This window comes from Hippopotamus amphibius, chromosome 7 (genome assembly GCF_030028045.1).
Source record: "Hippopotamus amphibius kiboko isolate mHipAmp2 chromosome 7, mHipAmp2.hap2, whole genome shotgun sequence".
In the NCBI taxonomy this organism is placed as follows: domain Eukaryota; kingdom Metazoa; phylum Chordata; class Mammalia; order Artiodactyla; family Hippopotamidae; genus Hippopotamus; species Hippopotamus amphibius.
In genome coordinates, this window is record NC_080192.1 from 40,542,701 (window position 1) to 40,568,146 (window position 25,446).

The 25,446-nt window shown below is 35.7% G+C and overlaps 1 protein-coding gene and 1 long non-coding RNA gene across 4 annotated transcripts in view; one reads left to right on the forward strand and one right to left on the reverse strand.

Moving 5' to 3' along the window:
* The window catches only part of LOC130856482 (uncharacterized), a 45,714-nt gene extending 22,932 nt beyond the window's left edge, over positions 1–22,782 (forward strand). The window contains exons 3-4 of the long non-coding RNA XR_009054590.1: positions 17,792–17,881; positions 22,676–22,782. This is a non-coding gene — a long non-coding RNA (uncharacterized LOC130856482). The remainder of the gene's footprint in view (positions 1–17,791; positions 17,882–22,675) is intronic.
* NAV3 (neuron navigator 3) overlaps positions 1–25,446 on the reverse strand; it is an 826,584-nt gene that overhangs the window by 465,661 nt on the left and 335,477 nt on the right. The window lies entirely within an intron of this gene.

The following is a 25,446-nucleotide window of genomic DNA, read 5'->3' on the forward strand; positions in this document are numbered from 1 at the left end:
ATGACAGATTATAGCTTCAAAGGAAGGAGAGACCCTTTTTATAACCATCCCTGAGGTAGAAAATATTGGCCATGATTACATTCAATCACAAAATTCTATTGCAGGTACTAGGACTATGGAAGAGAAAACAACATATATAGGTATAGAGATCACAGGCACTATAAAGCTTGATAATAAGGATAGAGTGAGGAATTGCACTGCTGTAGCAAAATCCCAGGAACCTGCACGGTGTCCCAATTATTCTGCTGATAAGATACATAGCATCCTAAGTATTTCTCATGTATCCTATTACAACATTGTGTCAGCTGGGATTAAAGATTGTAAGCAGAGGCAGATGCTCTTTCATTTGAAGGACACTAAAAAGGTCACCCAGAGAAATAAAATGAAGTAAATTCTGTGGTGCAGAAAGTCATAGGGCATGATGCCTTTTTGGGAGAAGAGTGACAGTCCAGAGCAGGAGATAAAGTGGATAATTTCTGTGAGCATAGCTACCAGGACAATAATACTATGACCCTGGTGTTTGCAAGGCTAATTAGGTATGGAAGATGGTAACAGGTGTTGCCCAATAGTATAAGAATGGGTGAAATAATTTGTTTAGCCTCACAATTACACCAAAACAGTATGAAGCATTAATTCTAATAGGGGTTTGCAGAGTCTCCAGTAGGTAACTACAAGTCATAATAAATAACAAGTTGTCAGTAAAGGAACCTTCACCTATGAGTGGTTCCATGGTTAGCATGAATGGCATCATCACAAAATAGTCATTCAGCTGATTCTAGACAACTGTGCTGGTCCAAGTGATTTCTAGATTACAAACTGGACTACCAGGTACAGAGGCTTGTGGATGGAAAGGATGACAAGATTTCCTCATGGCCCATTATTTGGGCTCCTAGGTTGAAACACTGTTGCAGTGGTTCTTGCTCCTGGGATAAAGGGATCTAGAAGTCACACCCCAGCATTCTGCATGGCTTGGCCCCTGACAACCTCTCCTTACTCTCTCCCTCCTTCTCTGCACTCTGGACACTCTGCTTTTCTTTGTCATTTGAGGGGCCTCTGTACATGCTGCTCCTCTACCAAGAATGTCCCCACCACATTTTTTCCCACCACATTTGCTTGGTTAACTTCTATTTTTCATATCTTAACTTAAGACATAACTTGATCAGAGTTTTCACCGACCTCCCAGATTAGGTCAGTTCTCCCTTTTTCTTACGTTCTTAAAATTATGTGCTTTTCCTTTGCAGCCTTATCATATTATAATTTCTCTGATTCCTTGATTAACATCTGTCTCTCCCAATAGAGTATAAGCTTTATAAAGGTAGAAATATACTCTTGTCTTTCAAAAATTATATATTTTTGCACATTATTATCTCTCTTGTACATAACAGCACTCAAAAACAACCAAAAAATAAATGGCTGAATGGGCTCAGGAAATGTAATTATTATGCCTATATAAATATATATATAGCTAAACATGCCTCTTTGTTCTAAGCATTGACTATAGCTCAGAACTATCACTAATAATGGTGATGGATGGCGATGGGAAGGAGCTTTTGGACCCAGCATGAGTAGCACACAGAGCCAGATCCAACGTATACGGTGCACCATGCTTGATAAAATGCTTCAGCAAATTCATTTGATCCTCACACAGTCCTATAAGGATTGGTAATAACACCATTTCCTTATTACAAATTTGGCACACTATGGGCTAGAGAGGAAATTAGTTACTAAATGCCAAGGAGCTATTAAATGGTGGGGCAGTGCCTTTGACCCAAGTTGTCTGATTCATAGTCTATTTCTCATTCAAAAATAGCAATATTTATAAAATGAGTTCTTATATTGTAAAACTATAAATGTAAAATATTTCATTATGGACTTCTCATGTAACTTTAAAATATAATCATTGTATCCTCTATATAAAATAATAGACTCATTGCATAAACAGATATATTTTATACTTAATACTCCTGGCACTCTTATTCTTGTCTTTCATTTATATATTCCAGTGTAATGTTTATTTGAGACACAATCTTAGGCATAGAAATTTCCCAACTAGGTCATGTACTAGAATCCCTGGAGGGAGCTTTATACAAATACAGAGAAATATTTGGTATCCATTGCTACAGGTGATACCATGATGTAAAAGGTATAGTCCCTATGTTAAATGAGCTTAGAGTTTAATAACTTAAATATATATGTATGTGTGTTTATTAAAATTTGACATAGGAAAGTGATGTGGGGAAGACCTTAAGTGCTTTGAGTTCTGATAGATCTGAGTTCAAATCCCAGATCCTCCAATTACTAGGTGTATGATGTGGAGGAAGTTACTTTCTAAGCCTCAATGATCTCATATATAAATGATGATATAATAACCAATCTCACAGCATTGTATGTAGTATAAAGCAATTATTCAAAAACGAAAACAACAGTAGTAAGATACACCTTAAAAAAAGGTGCACCATTCATGAAAATTTGTCTTAGAGGGAAGGAAAACTTACATTTGTCATAATGGAAGGAAAGAAAAAATTACATTTGTCATAAAGGGTCATTATCATTAATGCTCAGAATTCATATGAAATTGTATTAACAAAAACAAATTAAAACAAAACATACACATAAGATTTTTAATTAAAAGTATGAGATGGATTATTTATTCTTTGAGGAATCACTTTTAGTTTCACAAAGGTACCCTAAATATTCCATCTTATGTGTTTTGTGGGTACTTCCTCTTAGGAAATCACACTGCACTACTTTCTATAGAGGTGATGCTAGAACCCACCACCTGAGTTGCCATTGTGATACCTAAACAATTAAAGGTTCAGGTTCAAATAAACAAAACAGAAATAAAGGATGTCATTTACAAGGGAATGTCATACAGTAACTGAATTCTAAAGCCCTAATTCATGACAATAATTGAGCTGTTAATGACTGAAAGAACTTGCTCTAGAATGGTTAAACCCCTTCTGACCAACCTGCCACCTGCTGCCCCATCTTACGATATCTAATCATTTGGTTTCCTCTGCTACTGTTTTATTTTTATTTCAGAACTGCAATTTCCTATTTTAAGTGCTATTTTAAATGTTTCTGATTTTAAAACACACATGAGAAGAAAGATATTCACCCATGTAATCCTTATCAGGATAATATTACATGCTTCCTTTTAGTAGATGCACAACAGTAGCCAACTTTCTCCTCTAATTAATTAAGGTTTCCATTTAATCTGATTTCATTCTTCATTTACCAAGGCTTGATTGAGTATTCACTCCATGTACTAAGCAATGTTGCAGGTGCTAGGAAAATAAGAGTAATGGATTGATTCTACCTTAGCTTCCTGAAATATTGTCTATTTCTTGTCTGTAATATAATTGTGATTCAATAATATTTTTCCAATATTATTTCATCTAGAATCTTTATTTTTAATAATCATATTATTAATATAAAAATAATGTTATTTAGTTTGACTCAGAACTGGAAGATTAATGTAAGGAAAATAAAGGATATAATTGAAACACTATATGAAAGAAAACAAATTTAGAACATAATTTATTGCTAGCATGTAGATGTAGTTTAAGAGTTTGACTTTAATTTTAGCAACCTGAACTACTGAAACATAAACTCAGAAAATCATTCACACTGAATAAGTGCTCCTTTTTATATGAGGAAGGGAGGAAAAGAGAGCAATCTGTGAGTGAATATTACTCTAGGCATCACACATATATTTTATTATTTATTATTCACAACCATCCAGGATTGTAATTAAGATAACCCCTACTTTAACAAAGGAGAAAACGAAGGCTTTAGAAAGGTAAATAACTTGCCTAATATCCTTCTGGTATATGACAGAGTTGAGAATGGAATGCATAGCCGTCTGGCTGCATAACCCAGGCTCTTTCCAATCCACCATACTGCCCCATATAAAGCAGAGATGAGATAAGAATGCCTTTGGCAATAGAAAAAAAATTAAAAATGTAAGTTTCAGGAATTTAAAATGTATTTATATTAGAATGATGTTTACAAAGTATAAAACATTTAAAGGTTTATTGGATTTTAATTACCTTGTTAGAAATGGTAACTAAACATTATCCTTTATAAGAATGGATTTTCTAGACATTTTAGCAGTGCTTTTATGTTCCCAGCCTCATACAGCAACACTAAATTTATCTGCCTCCTTTGGAGTCTCTCATTTGTCAAAGTGACCCAAGACTTCCCTGGGGCATCAAACTGAGACAGGGTGTTTCTCAAGTGGTGTCTAGGAACCATCTGCATCAGAATAACTTGTGAAACTAAAAAATATTCAGCCCCACTGATTCAGAGTGCTTGAGAAAGGGACCTGAAAATCTGCATTTTACCAAGTAGCATAAATTATTCTGATACAAGTGGCTCCTGAAACACCTGATAAAGCTGAATGTTAACATACCCTGAAGTATGAGAACCACTTATCTGAGCAGGAGAAAACAGCTCCATGTCAGTGATTATTCAATTTCATTTCAGGATGGCAAATGGCAAAAAAAAACAAAACCCTACTTCTAATCGTATTTATTCTTGATATGATCACCATTCTTGGAGATGGAGACTGCAACTAATATTTAGCACTCACAAATCTAACAGCTGACTTGGTGATAACCAGTCCTACTATGATTCCTAAAACTACTGAAATATTCCACTGTATCATAAAATTTTAGTAATAAAAAAAGATGCATTACTTAAAATGTTGACTCCCCATTTTAATTATTACCTTAAATAAAAATAACTAAAAATGAAGCTCTACTTTAGCTATGGTCATTTGGAAATGTTACCTTTATGATAAACCCTTACCTCAGTTTAGGTTCCTATTCATTTTTCCTTTTTATTGCATCTAAACACTAGGATAGTGTTTCTACAATCGGCTCGCAGAGAAAAACATCTAAGTATAGTACACCGATACAGTTGCTAAGGTAACCACCATCTGCTAGTCCCTTAAAAGTTTGAGGTCACAGACATCTTAACCCACCTTCCTGAAACATCTAACATAAAAGCCACTGTCTAGAGAAATTTGGGCTCCCGTGTATTGGTTACACATCTCAGACTAGATAGTCTATGGCATCAAAAGAGGTTGATATTTTTAGTTTACAATTTTCATTGTACTTCAACCATTGGTAGAAGATTAGATAAGTTCTAAAATGGAATCTTGGATGAGTTCATCTTGATTCATTCAGTGATTTTAGCATTGCTTTGGCTTGAACACTAGTATATAATGTTGAGCTTTCTGAGACTTTTTTCTTTTTCCTGGCAGCAGATGTTCAAGACATGAGAATAACATATTTTGCTTGGAAAAGCAGCAGCAGTTTCAGTGGGAAATGTTATCTTTTTTAGACTTGTTAATACTTGGAAATAGTCTGTTCAGTGTATTGAGATCTTCCATATTCCTACTGATAAGGTCTTTAAGAATGCGCTCAACCCGTCTGCCACCTTAACCCTTCTGCTATTCCAGTCTTAAATTCTGAACTTCCCTATTATCTTGGTTTCAGCTGAGCCCTTCCAGAGAAAGTTATGGAACTATGTAAATTTGGCCCACTGATAATTGAGATTTTCCAGTTTCAGTTGGCTTCTTATAATATCTTAGAAGTCCTTTCATTCACCTCTTATTGATCACGGAGCACACCGCTCAGAGCACTCAGCTGTACACTTCCTTGCCCCTACGCTCATATATCTCAATTTCATGGAATTTCTCTTTTCTTTTACTGCCTCTCCTTCTTCATTACCCATCAGTCTTTAGTATTCTCTACAATCTAACTTACATTAACCTCCTTCTACTGAAACTTCATTCTCCAAAATCTTGCATTTGCAATAAATCATTTCTTGTAATAACTGTGCTTTCTTTGAACACTGGTTTTTGCAATACTTCACTCTCCTAGTTACATTTCTGTAGGCTCTAACTCTGTCTCCTTCACTTACTGATTCCTCAATAAAATTCAACTGAACAAATATTCATTATGTATCTACTTTTATCTTGTCACTTGACCAGTCCTTAGAGATGAAACAGTGAACAAGATAACAAGGTCCTTATCCTCATGGTACCTACAGTCTAGTGAGGAAAGGAGACAATAAAAAAGTAATCAGTATTAAGAAAGAAATAGCACAGGGTACAGTCAGCACATACAGTACGCAGGTCTAACCTAATCCAGGGGGTCAGGAAGGGTCTTCAGGAGGAAGAGCCTGGATGTTCCTTCATCAAACACCATTTGCACCATCTCTCAATCTAACTGAGGCGTTTCATACAAATTTTTAGCAATCATAAAAACTTTAAATATTTTAATGTTGTTTTGAACTTTGTGGGCCAACAATAATTATGTGGGAGAAGTGAACTGGAAGGAAAATTTCAAGAAGAAAATATAACAACTTAAATATTTCCATCTCTTAAAATTGAGCTTGTACACATACTATTTAGATGGGTATCAGTGGGTTTCAATTTGCTATGATATTTATATTCCATGGAATATAAATAAAAGTGTGATATAACAGTTTTATGTAAAATCAGTATTTATGATACACTAAAAATGCTATCCTTATGAAGATACAATGAAAAAGTAAGATGTGGACTACAGTACACTTTTTTATAAAAATAATTTTGCAGGAATACTCAGTTCGAAAGGTTAAAACACTATATGACATACTGATGTTTTTTAAGAGTTGTTATTATGCAATAAGTTGATGTATAAGAAGACTCTGTCCTGATCCTCAAGTAGCTTATAATTAAGAAAGCTATTATCATCTCTTTAATAGAGAGAGCTTATGGGACCCACCTAAATTCATATTACCATTCAGTGATAGAGACTGAGAATCCAGTCTTTCTCATGATTTTTCCTTTTTTGTTATGCTAGAATGCTTCCATATGCTGTTCTTTTTTGCTCATACTTGGCCTGTTACTGGGCAAATAAATAGTCCATTTAAAACTCTGGCAGATACAAGCTTGATTAATTAAGTCTCTTTCATTATCTCTAGGCATTTCCTGGGTCTATTTCCTGGGTCTATTTCCCAACTCTGGATTGTCTGCAGATTCAGACATTTGAGGTGTTTTTAGATCTTGGATTTTCGGAAGTGAGTTTCGTATGAACCCAGAAATGGAAGGATAAAGTGGACACTTAAGGACTCGCTGATAAATATGAGCTCTACAGAGCTTTCTTCCACATGTTCTCATACACACAAACACACACACACACTTTCTCATATGTGAACACATACTGTGTCCAAATAATGAAGAACATCCCTAATAAGAATCAAATAGCAGACCTAAGATAATAAAATGCACCAGGCCACTTCTTTCTGTTTTTGTAATTGATTATCTGTCATAGGAAAAAAAAAGAGAGAAAGAGAGAGAGAACACTGCACATCAACTGCTCATGTTCTTCCAGCCTGGAAGCATAAAATTAGAGGACTGGGTTGACCAGAGATAAGACTCAGAAAATGTTAAAAGAAAAACTAAATCTTGTATACATGTTGAATCATGTTGTATATGTTAAACTTACACAATGTTAAGGTCAATTATATCTCAATAAAACTGGAAAGAAACAAAAAGAAAATTTTGTAACCAGACTGAAATGTGCATACGCAGGAAATTATGGATTTTAGTTAGTACAAGATGCACTATGGCTGATGAGATAGTGAAGATACAAAGGTTGTTATGGAAAAGAGACCCCACTAAGAGGCAGTATTGCGTTTTAGACATGTACACACTATTAAAATTTTGTTTCTTTTTTTTTTAATTCTCCTATAACTCTGTGTTTGAATATTACAACATAAATCCTAATTAGAAAAGATCTGAAATCTGAAAACTTCATTGAACCTTTTACGGACAGTTATTTTAAGAGAGTGTCTGAAATAGAGAAATAGGGAGTAATGTGTATTAATGTGTATTAAGAGCTTTTTATAAAGTTATATGAACCTGGTTAAAATACTGGTTTCACTTCACCATGTACTTGGGATATGTTACAGTGTAATCATCTATAAATGGGGATATTAATGAAATGAAATAATACATGCAAAGTACTCAGCACTCATAGATGCTATGTGTGGACTCATTGATTTTGAGGCTTAAAATGGACTTAGAAAAAGTCTAGTAATTCAATTATTACATATATATATGTATATGTGTGTGTGTGTGTATATATATGTATATATATATGGTATAAAACACGTTTTACTAAAAAGAGCCAAACCACAAAACCCACTTTAGAACAAATTCTCTGATTTTAATGCAAAAACAAAAAACAAAAAAACAAACCATTAATAATCACTATGGCTAAGCTTAGTCTCTACGGTAGGCTCTGGATAATCATATATCAGGACTGAAAGAGGAGGAAGAGTGATCCCATATGTAGATAGCTTAATCAATCTCTCTCCAATTAAATACTGAATTTCAAAAACTGGACACTGTGTTTAGTTGGCAACCCTACTAACAAGTAATAGCTCCATGCCTATAGTAAACATTCTTAAAGTTTTCTCAAGTTTCTTAAGCACCCTAAATGACATGAGTATAGGGGAGCAAAATAAATTCAATGTATCTAAATTTTTCTATTTCAAAATTATTATGTATATAAACAATTTTTAAAGTTGTTAATGGCTCCTACTCCCTAGTAGGCTTAGAGACTGAATAGAGTAGCTTAAAACACACTGAAACTAATTATCTTTAATGAGATTTGAAACACACTGGCAATGACCTGACAAAAAGCCATTTTTAAGAGTTCTCTGAGGCTTACTCAGAGTAGAGATCTGAATCTTCAGGGCCTTCCCAAAAGGGTCTTGGGAAGGGAAAAAATGTTTAATTTGGCAATTGGGTGGAAAGGATAAAAGTGGATAGGAAGCCAAGACAGAAATGAGACATAGAAACAATGCGTGCGTGCGTGCGTGAGTGCGTGTGTGTGTGTGTGTGTTAGGAGTACGTTAACGATTGGGCTAGATAGCCTGTCACTGAAGGCACATAATGAACAAAGAAAGGAAGTTAAGAGTTCATCATCTTATAATGCAGTTGGAAACACTGATCAGCAGATGGCACACTTGCCAGGAAACGTTTCACTGCACTAAAGAATTGCTCAGACACCTGATAAATTTCATGGCATGTCACACATTGCTTCTAGGAAGCACAGTGAAAAGATGTATGCATATTTACATATTGGAATTCTTCAATAACCCATTCATAAAATAGTCATTTTTTCAATTAGAGCAGAGGAAGAATAGGCTACATAAGTACAAAGTAATTCTAATTGAGAATTCTAGCTTCAGAATCTTGTAAAGGAATACTGATGTTAGAGGATTAACATTATCTGATTTTAAGATGTACTTTAATGCTAAGATAATCATAACAGTCTCATGCTGACGTAAAGACGAAAAGCTCAATGGAACAGAGAGTCTGTACATGACCCAAATGACTTTTGACAAAGGTGTTAATAGCATTCAGTGGGGAAAGGAAAAAGCTTCCCAACATATTCTGCTAGAGTAAATATACAGCTGAATGGAAGAAACTGAACCTTGATTCACACCTCAGGCCACATGCAAAAGTTAACTGAGTTAATCAGGTCTGGATTACAAATCTAAATGTAAAAAACCATACTATAAAGCTCATTGAAAAAAACATAGCAAATTATCTTTGTGATCAATTACGAAAAGATTTTTTAAACAGAACAAAAAAAGAATGAACCATAAAAGAAATAACAAATCTGATTTCATCAGACTTAAAACTTCTGCTCATTGAAATACACCATTAAGAAAGTAAGAAGGCAAACCACAAAATAAGAAAATATTTGCAGTACATAAATCATATACTTGTATCCAGATGATCTAAATAGTACCTAGAAATAAATACTAATGTGATGATCAAACAAGCCAGTTAAAAGGGGCGAAAGACTTGACACTTCGGAAAGGTATGTTGGAATGCCAACGAATACATGAAAAATGTTCACCATAACCATCAGGGAAATAAATGCAAATTAAAACCACAAGGAGATATCACTTCACACTCATTAGAAGAGCTACAGTTAAAGTGTGATAGCATTTAATGTGGGAGAGAATTCAGAGCAATGGCACCATTCAGATATTACTGGTGGAAGTATAAAACTGCTCCATATCTGTGGAAAATCATGAGGCAGTTTCTTGTAAAATTATAAATATAGCTACCTTATGACCCATTAATTCCACTCCAATGTACTTACCCAAAGTAAATAAAAACATGTCTCCCAAAATATTACATACAAATATTCATGGTAATCTTATTCATAATAACCTAAAACTGTAAACAACCCAGGTATCCATCAACAGGAAAAAGAACATGTAACTGTAACATATTCATACAATGGAACACTATTCAGCAATAATAAAGAATGAATTTCTGATGCAGGGTAAATGGATGAATCTCAAAAACTTTATGCTTAGGAAAACCCAGACACAAAAACATATCTACTGTATAACCCATTGTTGCAGTGTTCAAGAACAAACAAAATCATTCTATGAAACAAGAAATCAGAGGAGCCACTGCCTCTGGGAGAGAGAGGGATAAATTGGAAAAATGGCAATGTTATGTATCCTAATTGGGGTTTCGATTCATACACTTATCAAAACTCATCAAACTACACTTAGGATCTGTGAATCTTACTGTTTGAAATTATACCAGCAAAAAAGAAAACATTCAATTGAACAGAACACCTTGTGTCAGAACCTATTGAGGACAAAAGGTTGATTATTTAACATGTTACACTGTTAGTTCTTACATCTTCTCAACTACAAATGCCACTCACATGCAGGTGTTTCAACCCAGGCAAGATGCTCTTTGAAATTAAAATTTTAAAAGAGACATTTCTGTAATAAAATAAGCCTTCGTCTTACTGAAAATACCCACTGGCTACTGTCCTTTTGCTTTGGTCCTTTTTCCTCTCATGCACAGGACAAGAAAGGAATGCCAAAGACTTCCTGGGCCAGAATTCCTATTCACTAAAGGTTTGACAGATTTGACATCACCAACATAAATAACTGTTACCGGCCTTTCACCAAAACATCATCCAAAGTGTGTTTTACTGAATTAAATGTTACTTTACCTAGGCTTTCAATTTCATTGCTCTGAAGGGAGATGAAATAAGTTGGGGAACCACTGTGTGGACTGAAATATTTCCAAAATTAAAAGATATTGAGGATAAAGTGCTTGCCAGAGAGAAGTGATCAAGCCATCTTGGAGGTAATAACAATAAAGATAAGACTACTGAATATATTTAGCTATGTAACAACAACTTTAGAAAAAGTGAAAGATAAAATTCCAGTGCCAGAAGTCTAAGAATGTGACAAAAAATTTGTATCTTATAATCTTAGTCAACTCTGATAAAAAAATAAAATGGAAAACTATTTGAATAAATTCTTGCCTCCACTAGAAGAAAAATACCAGTAGGTACTTTTTCTGTGTGTCCACATTTGACTCTTCAGATTCTACACTGTTCCAGACCCCTTCTCCTGGCACTTGCTCTTATCTCCTACCTGAAGGCAAGGGGTCAAGATGCTCTTGACTTTCTATTTGCATACATACAGAGAGATTTTATCTTCTATTATCAACCATTTTCCACATATCTTAGAAGAAAAGTTTGCTGAAAATCAATAAGGGGCACCAAGAAGAAAAGATGCCTCTTCCCTGGCTGAATACTGAGCTGAGAAAGAAGACAAAAAGCAACGAAGTCCAAAATATCATCTTTCTTATTGTTGAAGATAATATTGGAGACAATGACTCAAAGTATGAGAGTTAAATAAAGCTTCTAATATTGAAAACCAAAACTAAGCACTCTTACCAACCCAGTCATAGCAATAAGAAACAGAGGAGAATTCACAACAGGAAGGAAAGAGAAAGAGTAGGCTATGAACACCCAACTTGTCCAAATTCACAAATTAAGTAAATGATGCCACCCTCAGGGGAGTAGTGGGCAAAAGGTATTCTTTCCACATGGAGGGAAATACCACCACTGGGTGGGAAAGGAGTACATCTCTATTCCCCACCCTCATCCCTGCTGCATCCCTCCGCACTGACATAAAAATATCTGTCCTAAACTTTTATCTGAACTGAATCCAGACACTGTAGCTCTAGAACCTGTTATTTTCTCTCTCTCTCCCTCCATCAGTTAATCATCCGTTTCCGCTGAAACTCCTGGCTTCTTTCCTCCTTCAGCTGTGATAGTATTGCAATCTCTATTGCTAAAAACCTTTCCCTTCACCCATGCACCCTCCTGTGTCTATAAATCGTCTCTTCGCATTCTCAGCTCAGTTTCTGAAGGACTGACACAGGATGGTCGCCTCCACACTGCCCATTACTTCTCCATCTGCTGTAACCTGGCCTTCTTCCCACCGATCCACTGATAGTTTGGTGTTCAAGTCAGCCACTGCCTCTGAGTTATCAAAGCTACTGAGTGTATACCACTCCTTATCCTACTGGACTTTTCAGTGTCAGTTGACACTGCTGACCATTCTTTCCTTCTCAAAGATAACCTCTTCAGTGTCTTTTCCGACACTGTCTTTTCTGGCTTCCTTCACACCTCACAGGCTGCTGCTTCTCTCTCTTCCCAGCCGTTCCTCCTCTTCCTCCACTGGTTGGTGTTCCTCAGCGCCTCATCTCTAGCTTTCATTTCTCACGCTGTACCCCTCTGGTGTGTGGTCTCTTTCACAACCCTGGAATCAACTATCACTTAAAAATGGATAACTCTTGCATTTTTTTTAACTGTTAAGTCTCTCTCCTGAGACCCAGACTCAAATACTTCCCTCCTACAAGTGAAACAAACTCAGCAGGGCCTGAAAAGAATGCATCGTCCTGTTCACCACCTTGTATACACTCTATCTTAGGAAATGCCATCAAACTCTACCCATTCATTTGTAAGTGCTCCTCAAGACTCAACCTCTCATTCATCTAATCATCTCCATTCAAGACCTATCAAGCCTCTTCCTAATATCATCCTACCCCTCATGGTTTCCCCAGAATCTCCATTAGGGTAGAGGCCTTCATCATCTCTTACTTGGACAATTATGATATTCAAACGCACAACCTCAGTTGTACCCGAAATTTAAGAGCTAAATATAAAGTCCTGAATTAGGATTAGAAACAAAGAAAAAGAGCCAGAGCTAGTGAACTGCAAATTCAAATGAGTTAACATAAATGTGCCCACTATCTGGAATGAAATGATCCACCTTCTCCAGCTGCTGAGCTCCTATTCCTCCTGATCGCCTGGGTCTTCTATGAAGTCATCTCTGATACTCTCAGAAAAGTTATTCACTCCCTCCTCTGTGTTTTAAGTAATTTTTCCTACCACTACTTTAGCACCTGGTACTTACGATGTTACAGTTTTTTTCTGTACACATCTGTCTCCAACACGTTGCAAATTTCATGATGGTAGGATCTGAGGATGTTTTTTATCTTTCTGAACATAATAGCGTCAGGGATGAGTGTTTTGTGCATGCATGGTAAATATTGAAAAATGTTTGTTAAATGAATGAGTGCATTATCACTAATGAAAATCAATACTTTGTACAACAATATATTGTATTATATTTAAGTGAAAAGAAACATTGAATAGTAACTGCTCGGAAGTCTAATATAGATACAATCATATTTAAGATGCCTTTGTTCACAAGTAAAAGAATGCAAATGCAAACTGTTTTTGTTTTGTTTTTAAAGTTTTAGAATTACTTAAGAGATAGTGAGATACATAAAGAATCTCAAAGGAAGCAGGACCTCACCAGGTTCTAGAAACAGAAGCCAGAAAGCCTTCGGGAATCTGGGCACATTCTCTTCATCTCTTCTCTCTTTCCTCTCTGTCCTTCTGTCTACTTCTGATCTCTCTGGGACTAGATTTCTTTCCTTCTTAGTGTACCATATGGTATAAGATGGCTGAGGTACTGATCTCTTAATTCGAACCACATAAAGAGACTGACCAGAATCAAATTATTAAAAAATCCTGAGAAAGGTGGAAGCCACAGAAACAGACCTACTCACGTCAATTAAACAGTTATTAGAAAACCAACAAATGCCAACAAATGAAACAAGTAGGTACCAGCTAGCATTCTGCAGAAGCTTGGGGAGCTTCCTTGAAGAAGTAAGGAATTCCTATGCCCCTTTATCGTCCCCAAAGAGAAAACAGTTAAAGCATGATATTCATATAGTGATGACCTTGAGTTATTAATAAAAGAAACATTGCTTAGTACATTCTATTTGCTGAATCAAATACCTGCAATACTTAAGATTTCCACAGAAATGATAATTTCCATTAAAATACGTTAAAGCAAACATTACAAGGTTAAGCATTTAAACGTCAGTTATGAGAAAAGTTCATTTATCCACTCCCCTGGCATGCTGAATATCTGAGGCATTCTGCTTCCAATCCTTTCTCAAATAAGGTTGATTATACATTTTAAAAATGCAACATAACTGTATAATGTCTACTGCTTCCTCCTAATCCACCCTCCCACTTGCCCACCAGCTTCATCCTTTTCTATTTATTGGAGTTTATATGTACTTTATTTATAAATCCATATCAAATATTAAGTACTTAAAACAGAAGGTAAATTGTCAAATACCTAACAGCAAACCAAAGCTAATAAGGCATAAAATCTGAGCCTACTACTTCTCCTTTAGAAAATCATGCAATTTAGCAATCTTAAAGTTATAAAAAACAAAATACTCCAAATTTAATTTAAATTTGTGAGGAAACAACCACCACCACCTGTCTACTTGCTGTAAGAAAACTAACCAGTGACTAGAAAATAGAGTTTGGCAGTGTTAGCGTAATATCCTAGAATTTTAAAAAATTAGTTTATATCATTATTATTTTAGAACAGTGAAATTTATTCACTACTTTAGTAGGTTGTTCAGGCCTAAAAAATAGTTTGGCTCCAGTACACATTCATTTATGTATTAGTAACAGCAGCAGCAGCAATTGCCAAGGTTTACAGCATGCTTGCTAATTGCTGAGTGATGCTCTAATTACTCCATGCACACATCTCATTTATCTACTCAGCAAGCCTAGGTAGGCATTGGCATAGCCCCATTTTACAGATGAGACAGTGAGGTTTAGAGCAGCTAGGTAACTTGCCTGAGAGCGAGTAAGAGAAATCAGGATTAGAAGGCAATTCCCTTGTTCCTGTCTGGCTACACAATTTGCTGGGTGCAGCACAAAATAAAAACGTGAGGACCCTTGTTCAAAAATGATAAAGAATGTTGATGGCTACAGCAGAGCATAAAACCAAGTGTGGGCTCTTCTAAGTGCACCAAGAGTCAACCCCACCTCTGCTCTATCAGATCACAAAATGTGTGACACCTCTTTCTTTTAAAAATCTGCCTAAAATATATTCTTCAAAGAATAAGTCTTTGTAATGGTTAATTAGCCAATTATAAACGAAGATTTGGAATTCATATTATGGGCTGTGCCTAGATACACTCAATAATATTTGTTAAATAAATAAACTTCCTTCTTAGCCTTCAACTGAACCCCTCTCCTCAATAACTTACGCTGAAAATGCCTCTGGTTAAATGTGGGGGTGGATTAACAAAAGATAAGTGGATCATTAGGAATCCATCCGCACCACTGGTAGAAACACTTCATGTTCCATTGGTGCTGGTTTCAGAGTTTTTATGACGGTAAAGAAGCTATTTTAAAATCTAAGTATCATTTCTATCTAGAGTTGACATTTAAATTCTGGGGCTCTAAGTGAAGCTTACAGTGTGCACTCCTCACTTCCCCAGCCCTACCCCTCATCCCACCCCTAAGCCCTTAACTTTCCCTAATGAACAGTTTACCAGCAGAAGCAAAAAAAAAGTCCTTTCTCCTCAATCTGTGCCCAGTGAAGGACAACATGATTGATACTTACACTCTGCCTTTCAAAAGACATTAAAGTGTCCGGTTTGCAAGCCACACAAGAGTTCTGCAAAAAGAAAAGAAAGCCCACCTTCCTTCTAATCATGGGGGATTATAGGAAGGAAAAAATAAAAATAAAAACCAATATAAGGCATGCTTGTTGGTTCTGCAGGGCAAGCACTGAAAACAGTGTATCATTTTCCTGAAAGAGGCCCGGGAAGATGCCACCTTGTTGGGTCCTCTTTGTTAAGCCAGGCAGCTGAGATAACAAGGTGGTGGAGTCCTGTCAGGCAGAGGATAACATTAAAGCTAGCATTCAGAAGCTGCTTCCTGTATCAGGTTGATGACGTGTTGAGAACCAGTGGGTTTACCACTAGGCCCTCTTGGTGAGTAAGGAGCTGTGAAAACTCCCAGGCCAGGAGCCAAGCGGAGGATAAAAGAGAGGTTTAGACGTCTACATGACTAGCCACTGAGGGGAGTGTCTAGAAACACTGGCCAAGACCAAAGTACAAACAGAAGATCATGTGTCAACCAGGTAGATCAAGGACAGAAACCTGGAGGGTACAAACACTAGCTAGTGTAATCACACACACACACACACACACACAAGGACCAGCCTGGGAGGGAGCCCCTCACCCCACCCGTGACCCCAGGTCTCATAAGGCACAACTTTCAGAAAACTCTCACTCTCAGACACCTGGACGCCATCATAGAGAGGGAAGTGGGTTGCAAGGGAGGTAGTTCAAGGAGCACATTTTTATCTAAATGAGAGGCTGAGGTTAACCTATAAAGACTGTTTAAATGTTCACGTTGGACAAATTTAAATTGTATTGGTGTGATGGTCAGTTTTATGTGTCAACTTGGCTAGGCTAGAATTTCCAGTAATTCCATCAAGCACTAACCTATGTGCTGCTGTGAAGTTATTTTGTGGTTATGATTAAAATCCATAATCAGTAAACTGTAAGTAAGGGGCGCTATCCTAGGCATCCTGGGCGGGCCTTTCAGTTGACAGGTCTTCAAAGCAGAGCTGAAGGAAATTCTGCGCTTGGACAGCAGCTTTAGCTCCTGCCAACAGTACAAGCTTGCCCTCTGGATGTACCAATGGACTTGTCTAGCTTGTCCCCACACTGTGTGAGCCAATTGCTCATAATAAATCCCAATACATATTTCCTCCTATTTCTGTTTTGCTGGCTGAACTCGGACTGACGTGATCAAATAAACACAAAGAAAACCAAAATAATGATAAAATAGGTAAATATTACATTTTTCTTCACCTCTTGGCTTGTGGCATGAATAATTTAATATATGTAAATAAGACTTGCACATCTCAAGGATTTCATGCATACACCCCCTCTTTGCCTGAAAGGCACTTCTATTCTCTATCCTTTCGGTCCCAATCTAAAGATCTACTTCCTTTAGGAATGCTTTCTTTGACCACCCATCAAATTCAAGTCCTGCTGTTAAATATGCTCATGACACCTGTTCTTCTCTTGTAGCACTTATTACAACTGAAATGCATTTGACATTCATTTGTCTTCCACTCTCAAGTTTAAGCTCTATGAAGACAAAGCCCAGTTTGACTTGGTCAACAATACATCCTTGCTATCAAGCACACTGCCAAGGACATATAGTGCATGCTCAATAAATACTACTTGAGTGAATGCATGGATATAAATGGATGTAAAAGGTTAAAAACACCCTACATTCCACATTTGAATATAATTTGAACATATCTGCTTTTGGTAGTTGATCATTAGTGATATCTTTCAAAGAACACTTGGGCAGCATTCAGAACGTGGAATTTAGAGGAAATAAATGCAGGTGTTATTAGCGTTGCTTGTGTAGACAGCCCACTGAATACCGCTGTTAGTCAGTTTGGGCTGCTGTAACAAAATACCACAGACTGGGTAGTTTATAAAATAACAGAAATGTATTTCTTGTACTTCTAGAGGCTGAAGACCAAGATCAGTTTGCCTGATGTTCAAGCAAAGACCCTCTTCTGGGTTGCAGATGTCTTGTATGCTCACTTGATGGAAGGGGTAAGGGATCTTTCTAGGGTCTTCCTTTATAAGATTCCTAATCCCATCCATGGGGATTCCACCCTCATTACCTAATCACCTCCCAAGGTCCCTCTTTCAGTACTATCACCTTGAGGGGTAAGTTTCAACATATGAATTTGGGGGGATGCATTCAGACCACAGCCATCATGAACACCTTTTTAGTTAACATGACCCACATCACAGAAGCTGAAAATGGCCCAAAGCCAGAGCTGCATGAAGAAGAGCTCATAAATCTGTTTGCCAATTTTACATTTATGCAGAAACAGGGATTTTATGCTTCTCCAGGGCAGCTAAATGGCACCACAATTTATGACATTATTAATAGTATATTAAGATCCCCTTGGAAATCATGATTCATCTCATGACTTGGGATATTAATTTGGAAGTTAAAATTAGGTAATGAGAATTTAGGGAGTTGTAAATATTTTTAATAAAAACCTATATTCACACTCTAAAGGCAAACCAAATGCTTGTTATTTTGGCACAATCTGAACATTAGGCATTGGTCATAATATAGTAGTAAGAAAAGTAGATATGAAACAGAACCTCTTTATAATTCTAAGTATTCTACAATTTAAGAAATGAAATGTTTCGTGTTGAAAATCCTTTCCATGAGAAAAGAATTTTCAACTATATTCTCATATTTCTTTTTTAAGTACAGAAATATTAGAAAAGGATGAAATCAAACAGTCCATAGAAAAACTCAGGAATAAATATAGAAAAACTCAGGAATAAAAATTTAATGCCACTTGCGAATCAGAATGTTAACCTGGATGTGTGTTCAACAAATTAGTGCATCATTCACATTCACTAACATAGATAAAACTTCACTGGCTCAAGGAAGATTTCATGCTTGAAAGTAGACATAGGAATTTTAAAATGTATGTTATGCTTTGGGTATAATGTTAAGAGAAAATCTTAACAGTTATAACTAGTATTTACTAGTGCTACCCCTTTCAATGAATTATAAGAAATTACTATTATAGTTCTTAAGCTCTGTTTAATCATTCATACAGCACTCTAAGGATGAAGGTCTTGCGATGCAATTTGACTATAAAAGACTAAATTTTAAATTCCAGTATGTATGAACAGTGAAAACAAAATTCATTGTCAATATTTTTTAACCAAAATGAAGGACACATCATTCAACAAAAAAACAAAAGATGAGGAAAAAAACTGCTACTCCCATAAGTTAATATCTTTGATTTAATGATTAGGTGTAAACACTGAAAAAAACCTGAATTTATATAGCAAACTATACTTGATTATACTACATATGAGCAAACACAAGTAATAACTACTAATTTCAACAAGTCATTAATGTGCAAATATATAACAGTTTTTAAAAAGTGGGGAAAAGAAAAAGAATCAGAAGAACAAAGGACAAGCATATTTTACTAAGAAGACATAGTTTTTTTTTCTTCTTTTCTCTTATTACCCTTCAAAATAGTCAAAAAAATTTAAATCCATTTTCACAATGACTAAAACCAGTAAGTAGCTCCTTTCCCACAAAATTCCTTGCATCCCCTCTTCACATTATCTGTGATTGGGAATTCATTTTTAGGATTTGGACATGGCATTGACGAATCTAAAAGAGAAAAAAAAAACGCTTCACACTCTGAAAATTAATTTGTAACATTATTTCTGATTAATAATATTTACAAACTCCATTTTAGTTCATATAATCTGTGCTTAATAAACTCTCCAGGGACTTCCTAGGTGGCGCAGTGGTTAGGAATCCGCCTGCCAATGCAGGGGACACGGGTTCAATCTCTGCTCCAGGAAGGTCCCACATGCCACAGAGCAACTAAGCCCGTGTGCGACAACATTGAGCCTGTGCTCTAGAACCTGTGAGCCACTACTATTGAGCCCATGTGCCATTGAAGCCTGCGCACCTAAAGCCTATGCTCCGCAACAAGAGAAGCCATTGCAATGAATCCGTACACTGCAACAAAGAGTAGCCCCTGCTCTCCACAGCTAGAGAAAGCCCCGTGCAGCAGTGAAGACCCAATGCAACCAATAAATAAATAAATAAAATTTTTTAAAATAAAATAAAAAATAAACTCTTCAATATAGGATACCATTATTTTAAAATTTGTGGCTCCTTTAAGGAATTAAATACGAAACACCCAGAAAACAAGCCTGCTTCCAAAAGAAATCCATTGTTATCTACCATGATAAACAACACATAGAAAATATTCAATAGAAGTATAACAAATCAAAACAAACTTACAAGAATTTATTTCAAATTTTATCCCATCTGATGTGAGTATCAAAGCAAAATTCTAAATCAAATAAAAATACTTAATCCAGATAGAATAGAAGCTTCAAAGAAGCACAATACATATCTTTAAATAACAGGATTTAAATCATTCAACTTAATACCTTTAGCAGAATATTTAGACTTACTTAGCACAAGTCAATTGCTCTACAATCTTTGAGTTCATTCTCAAGATGCATTAAAATAAAACTATCATTTTCTTGTAGAGTATTTTTTCCTAATAGATGATATTCAGGAATTCAGCTTCTTATTTAACACACATCAGATTAAATGACTCTGTCCCTTCATTTAAATAATCTTTTTTGTAATCTAGGCATTATAAAATTCATTCATTCACACATTCCTTCTACAAGTGTTTGTTCCTTGTCTGCTATGTACAATGTGTTTGGTTTAACAGCAGTAGTTATTAAAATCACAAAACAAGGACCACTGTTCTGCCAGTAACTTGAAAAGAAATTGTTTATGGATGTTTTGAAAGACTCAGGAGAGAAGTCTCTGGATAACAAGCAAAACATGCAACTGATTGGAACCACCTGGAGCTGGATTTGTCTGCATGAATATATCTGAAAGAATTTAATATGGGATTTCGTAAAAACGGAGGAGACTAGGAATAAAATTGTATTTAAATTTTGATGAATGGACAATAAACTAATTATAATCATAATTGCATAGGCTCCCCAAGTTTTATCTGCCAAGCAAGGATAGTTAACCCTAAGCACTGGGTAAATACTGAGTAAATGAAATCAAATGAAATGTGGAAAGATTTTGAGATGTCCTATGATGTGTATTTCTTCTCTAATTTGAGAAACTATCAAAGCAACATTCCCTTGGTAATTCTAGGCAAACCATTTTAGTTTTCAGTGGAATGGTTACAATTAAATGCTGAAAGTCAGACAAACTGCCAGGGAATCCCCATCTGTCCTCTATTAATCAAGTAATTACTGATTGAGTAATCCTGGGAAAATTATTGTGCGGGCCAAAAGGTTCATTCTTTTTTTTCTGTAAGATGGCTCTACGAGCACTTAGTTGTCTTTAACTTCATTTGAAACAATTCTGTTAGATAGTATGTGACAGCTGTCATATTAGCGTGCATTTGAAAAAAGATATCAAAATTGGTGAATTTTTGTGTAGCCATGTTAATACTGAAGATGGAAGAAAAGCGACTTTTTGGAATATTATGCTTTATTATTTCAAGAAAGGTTAAAACAACTGAAATGTACAAAAAGATTTGTGTAGTATATGGAGAAGGTACTGTGACTGATCGAACATGTCAAAAGTGGTTTGCAAAGTTTCATGCTGGTCGTTTCTCACTGGACGATGCTCCACAGTCGGGTAGACCAACTGAAGTTGATAGCGATCAAATTGAAACAATAATTGGGAACAATTGATGTTATACCACGCGGGAGACAGCTGACATACTCAAAATATCCAAATCAGTGCTGAAAAGCGTTTGCACCAGTTTGGTTATGTGATTCGCACTGATGTTTGGGCTCCACATAAGTTAAGCAAAAAACACCTTCTTGACCATATTTCTACGTGTGATTCTCTGCTGAAAAACACAATGAAAATGTTCTTTTTTTAAAACAAATTGTGACGGGCGACAAAAAGTGGATACTGTACAACAATGTGGAATGGAAGAGATCGTGGGGCAAGTGAAATGAACCACCACCAAAGGCTGGTCTTCATCCAAAGAAGGTGATATTGTGTATATGGTGGGATTGGAAGGGAGTCCTCTATTATGAGCTCCTTCCAGAAAGCCAAACGATTAATTTCAATAAGTACTGATCCCAATTAGACCAAATGAAAGAGGCCCTCGATGAAAAGTGTCCAGAATTAATCAAAAGAAAACGCATAATCTTCCATCAGGATGATGTAAGACTGCATGTTTCTTTGATGACCAGGCAAAAGAACTTCCCTTGGCTGGGAAGTTCTGATTCATCTGCTGTATTCACCAGACATTGCACCTTTGGATTTCTATTTATTTTGGTCTTTACAAAATTCTCTTCATGGAAAAAATTGCAGTTCCCTGGAAGATGGTACAACAGTTCTTTACTCAAAAAGATAAAAAGTTTTGGGAAGATGGAATTATGAAGTTGCCTGAAAAATGGCAGAAGGTAGTGGAACAAAAGGGTAAATACATTGTTCAATAAAGTTCTTGGTAAAAATGAAAAAATGTCTTTTATTTTTACTTAAAAAATCAAAGGCACTTTTTGGCCAACCCAATACTTCAACTCTCTCAGCCTCAATTACTTCAACTGTAAAATAGGAATGATCGTGTATACCTGCTATAGAGTTAATGTTTGTGTGTCCCCTAGCCTCACCCCCATTCCCCTAGCCAATTAATATGTTGAAACCTAACCTCCAATGTGATGGTATTAGGAGGTAAGACCACTGAAAGTTGGTTAGGTCATGAGGGTGGAGCCCTCATGAATGGGATTACTGCCCTTATAAAAGAGACCTCCGATAGCAATCCTGTCCCTTCTTCCGTGTAGGACACGGCAAGAAGATGGCTGTGTATGAACCAGGAAGCTTGTCTCCAACAAATGCCCAATCTGCCAGTGCCTTCATGTTGGACTCCCCAGCCTCCAGAACTGTGAGAAATAAATTTCCGTGTTTCAGCCACCTGGTCTATGATGTTTTTGTTAGAGCAGCCTGAACAGACCAAGACAACTTCTAGGGTTCTTATGAGGATGAAAGAAATGATGTCAATAATGTGCCAAATAGAAAGCCTGCTCTGCAGCAAATGTTTAACAGTCAATATTTTTATAACTGAATTTCAGAATATAAAATATTTTAAAGATATATAAGCTCTTCACAGTTTTTACCTTCCCAAGATACTGGGATTTTTGACCAATAATGGAGACTTCCTCACAACTTTCTTACAGAGAAGAATATTGTCTCGATAAGAAAAACATGAAGAGAGACTGCTCATTTTTTTCAGAGTAACTTTAAAAAAATTTGTAATCTTTACATAAAAACTATAATATGAAGTAGTGCCACAAAGCCTATAATAATTTGGTCCTTAGAACTCAAAGTGAAAAACAGAAAAGGCAATACAATTTCTGTGATGCTGACTAAATACAAGAAATTATGGATTATAAATCATCTCTGATTTACACAGAAATATTAGAAGTGAGTTTCCTAAAGTAATAAGAATTACACTATGTATTTGTCTTTGATTTAGCCTTAGGGGATCCAGTGACCTAAAGGAACTATATACAAAACTGTATTTGCATACAAGTGCCTACATGCTTTTTTCAGACGAAAAGGGCTTTAATAGATTCCTTTATAGGTTCTCAAAAGGGTCCATAAACCAACCACAAAAGGTCAAATATCCCTGCTCCAAAAGTGCTGACATAAATCACAGCTCTTAGGAACAGCAAAGCACTGCAAACTTGTTTACAGTAACTGTCACTCAATATTTATTTTTAGTGCACAAAGATAACGTTATCAGAGAAGACTCTACACAGATTAACTAGATTTTAGTATGCTTTTCGTTTTCTTGTTTTTAATTTATATAAATATGAATAAGTGGAGAGGCAGTTAAGATATCACATCTTAACTGACAAAGAAGTCTGAACAAACATCCACAGAGTAATAAGTATTTCTTTTGAAGTTCAATGAAATTTATGACTTAGGAATTATAATAGTACTGTAAGTGAGATTATCATCTATGACTTTAGCAGAGTAGTATTAAAATATTTTCACTAGATCATATTTGTCATTAATACTGATATTGTCAAATTACCTATTACTCTAATATAATTGCAAGTATACATTAAAATTGTCAAAAAGAAAAAGTATTTTAAAATATCCTCAAGCATTGTGAGAAGGCAATGGACACAGATCTACTGAATATTAAGCCAACTCTTCCAGGGAAAAAAAAACAAGAATGTGTTAAGTAGAACTTAATTCTTCATTGACTGACAATTATTTGGTACGGGATGGAAAATTACTCTGACATATGTTAAGCAGGATGACCATGGGTATTGAAAAGAATGTGCATATTCTTAAATTCATACTGACAAAGTAATTTGGATCCAGACTCTAAATATTATACCTGTTATTAACTATTCATATATGTACTTAACCACTGGCACACACCAAAACCTGAATAATTTCATAGTTTATCCATTTGGTTGATTTTGTTTCTCATCATTTTTATCTTCATCAAACTTCGTGCGAAGCTAAAGGGTTAATTCTAAGAAATGGTTTACATATCATCACCTCTGAGAAATATTACACCAGGGCATTTCAGCCAAATTTAATAAGGATAGCTAAAACATATTGATCACTTATTATCATATATACCAGTCACTGTTATTCAAAACTCTATGTACATATATATATCTATATATATATGTACATAGATACACAGGCACAAGTATTTGTGACTGTATATGCACATCTGTACATGTAGATAGATAGATAGATAGATAGACAGACAGATAGATACAACAGATAGATATAGCACCTCCACACATATCTACTCACATGTATACACAGGGTTAAAGTGATAAGTACATATCTATTTCATAGCAACCCAAGGAGGTAGATACTACTATTCTCTCCATGTTGCAGATTGAAAACATGGTCTCAGAGAACATAAATAAACTGCCCATGATTACATAGCTAATAAGTGACTGAGCTAACAATGTGAACTTAGATAATACAGTCCGGAGTCCTGGCTCTTACCCATTGCTTACAGCTGCCTCTGGGAGTAATGGTAACAAATAGGTAAGACAGGTGAGGAGAGATGGGTTGTTTGGGAAGTCGTGACAACAAGAAGAGATACCAATCTGGTAAAAGCTCTTGGGCTAATGTTGATTATATTGATACTGTAGATGTGATATTAAAACATACATGCGATTGAGTGCAGTTACAGATATACACCCAGGCACAGTGCAGGCTCGCCCCCAAACACTTGAAAGAAATGTTGCTTCACATGCAGGATAATCCTTACTTATAGAGGAGAAAGTTAACTTTGTATGTTGCATCTTTTTGTTTATGTGTTTACTTTTTTCTTTGTGTCCTTAATTTAGCAACTGATGCAGTTTCAGAGATGACAAATTGAAAACTCTGTAAACCTGTCTTTGGCTTGAAAAGTGAGGTATGTTATGACACAACTCACATAGCAGTCAGATGATGATGTATGTTTCGCATTATATCAATTAATACTGTGGGTAAAACAGGTGTTTGTGTTTTATGCCATCAAAAATCTTTACTCAAAAATTATTTAGGGAAAAAAGATCTTTCTAGTAAA